This window comes from Otolemur garnettii, unplaced genomic scaffold (genome assembly GCF_000181295.1).
Source record: "Otolemur garnettii isolate 467f Iridium unplaced genomic scaffold, OtoGar3 scaffold00249, whole genome shotgun sequence".
Lineage (NCBI taxonomy): Eukaryota > Metazoa > Chordata > Mammalia > Primates > Galagidae > Otolemur > Otolemur garnettii.
Window position 1 is genome coordinate 61,106 of NW_003852644.1, and position 2,980 is coordinate 64,085.

Sequence of the window (2,980 nt, forward strand, 5' to 3'; positions counted from 1 at the left end):
CAAGTGCCACCCCGGGAGGCCAACACCTGCTGGGGAGCACCAGCCTTTGAAGGCCTGGCTGCCTCCCTGCCCCAGTGGGATGGGCCCCTGGACTTGGGGGCCTCCACCAGAGTCCTGCTGCTGGAGAAGGTGGGCGCGTGGCCTCACAGGGTCAGGACCTGTCCCCAGGAAGGGGTCTGCCACAGCTTGGAGCGAGAGACGGGGTCCTCTCCCACAGTGCAGTCTCAAGCCCGGGGGCAGCTGCCCGTCCCAGCCCTCATCGCCTCAGTTGTGCACGTGGCTCTGGATCACTGACCCTGGCCACCGTATTTTCCAGTTTGGCATCTCATTAGTCCTCAGGGAGGCAGGAAGGGGGCTGATGGACCCGAAGGACTAAAGCAGGGCCCAAGTTGATAAAGGGGATATAAGGTCTTCTAGGAGTTGGGTCCATTAGGTCTTTTCACACATGACCATGCAATGGTCACAGGGGAACCTGATCTGGGTGATCTAGGTGGGTTTTCTCCCTCCTTAGTGGTATGGATTGGGGGAGTTTCGTGTGACTTTCCTCTGTACCTTGGCGTATTGAGCTCGTGTGATGTCCCTTAGAGGAGGGCAGATGCAATCTGAAGACAGGCAAATAGACGTGCAGTTTGCATATGTCGAGAAATGCCATCAAAGCCACTGCAATTCCAAAGCAGTTCTGTGTGTGCTGGGTTAGTTTGACTTAGGAGCTGTTGTGGCCTCCAGTGCAAAGAAAAAACCACTTGTCTTGAAACTGAGACCTCCTGTAATTCGCATGGCACACAATTCACCCTTGTAAAGTACACAATTGAGTGACGTTTAGTGCGTTCACAATGGTGTATAAACATCACCTCTATCTAGTTCCAAAACCAATCAGCCTAAAGGAGACCCTGGATTCATTAGTCACTCCCTCCCCTACCCCAGGACCCAGCAGCCACCAATCTGCCTTCTGTCTCTGTAGATTTCCCTCTCTCAACATCTCCTATGAATGACATCGTACACTATGCTTCATTTTCTGTCTGCTTTCATTACCAGAATGTTCTCAAGATTCATCAGCGTTGTGGTGTATATCAGGACTGCATTTCTTTATGGCAAAATAACACTCTTGTGTAGACAGGACACATTTTATTTATCCATTCATCAGTTGCTGGATATTTCAGTGCTTTTCACCTTCAGGGGCTATGAATAACGCTGCTATGAATCTTTTTCTATACCTTTTTAGGTGGACGTATATTTTCTTTTAGTAGGGGAGATATCATTAAAACAAAATAAATACCAGGCTTGAGAACTCTCCAAGCAGACAAAACCAGTTCGGACATGCAAACAAAACTTAACTTAGGTTATTTCTCACAAGTGCCTCTAATAATAATAACTGAAACTGAAGTCACCTTCCAAAAATGGTAAATGATGATAACTCTTAACAAACGCTCTGCCATCTGAAAGCACCTATTGTAATACATATCTTTGCCCGTTTTCTGTTGCTTATTAGCAGAATGCCTAACGCTGGGTCATTTATAAAGAAAATGACTTTATTTCTTACGGTTACGGAGGCTGAAACATCCAAGGTCAAGGGGCCACATCTGGTGAGAGCCAGAGCCACCTTGCTGGTAGGGACTCTGCAGAGTGTCAAGACGACACACACCATCCCTTGGTGAGGGAGCTGAATGTGCTCACTCAGGCCTCTCTTCTTCTTCTTCTTCTTCTGAAGCCACCAGTCCCACTCTTATGATAACCCATTAGTCCATGAGTCTACGAATCCATGAATATATAAGTCGTTCATGAAGGAAGAGCCGACATGACCCTACCAGCTCTTAAAGGCCCCACCTGTAAATACTACTACAATGGGGATTCAGTTTCAACACAAATTTTGAAGGGGACAAGCAGTCATAGAATTCTGCCCCTGGCCCCCCAAACTCATGCCCTTCTCCCATATAAATACATTCACTCCATCTCCATAGCCCAAAGTCGTAACTTGTTGAAGCACCAACTCAAAAGCCCAAAGCCCGGGGTCTCACCTGTGAGCCTGTGAAATCAAAACAAGTTATCTGCTTGCAAGATACAATGGCGATACAGGCAGAAGATGGGCATTCCCATTCCAAAAGGGAGAAATAGACGAACAGAAGGAGGAACAGACTCCAAGCAAGTCCAAAGCCCAGCCGGGCAGACGTTCAGTCTTAAAGCTGGAGAATAATCTCTGGTGACTCCACTTGCCACTGAGACAGGGGTTGGGTTTCCACAGCTTTGCTGGGGGCAACCCACATGGCTCCTCATACAGGTTAGAGTCCAGGGCTGGGAGCTTTCCCAGGAAGGCATTGCATGGTGCCGGTGACTGCACTTCTGGGGCCCCACCGCTCCACTGGGCATTGCCCTGGCAGGGACTCTCTGCAACAGCTCGACCCCACGCTGTCACTCAGCATTGCTCTAGGGAGACTCTCTGAGGTGGCTCCAACTGCAACGAGTCTCTGCCGGGGCCCCCGAGCTTTCCAGGACATCTTTCAAAATCTGACTGGGAGGCTGCCGAGCCTCCCTAGCTCCTGATTTTTGGAGCCTGCGGGATTAGTGCAGTACAAATGCCCCCATTGCCAAGGTGTACAGCTTGTGCGTTCAAGAGAAGGAGTGGGGACTGAGATGAGTGTGGAACTCAACGGATCTCTAAGGACTCCCAAACTTTCCCTAGTCTTCTTGTCTTCCAAGCCCTCACCAGAGTCCAGGTGAGGATTTTCTAGCCCACTCCTCAAAATTCCTCCAGCCTCTGCCCATTACCCAGTTCCAAAGCCATTTTCAGGTATTCATTGTCAGCAATACCTCAGTTCCTGGTACCAATTTTCTGCCTTTGTCCATATTCTGTTGCTTGTAACAGGTGCAAACTACAAATAAAACCCCCACCCGGTGTTTTTCATCCTTTTTTATTTCACAGCACACTTGAACCTATAGTTAAACTTCCATGGCACACTGAAATTATGTTGATCAAAAAAAAAAA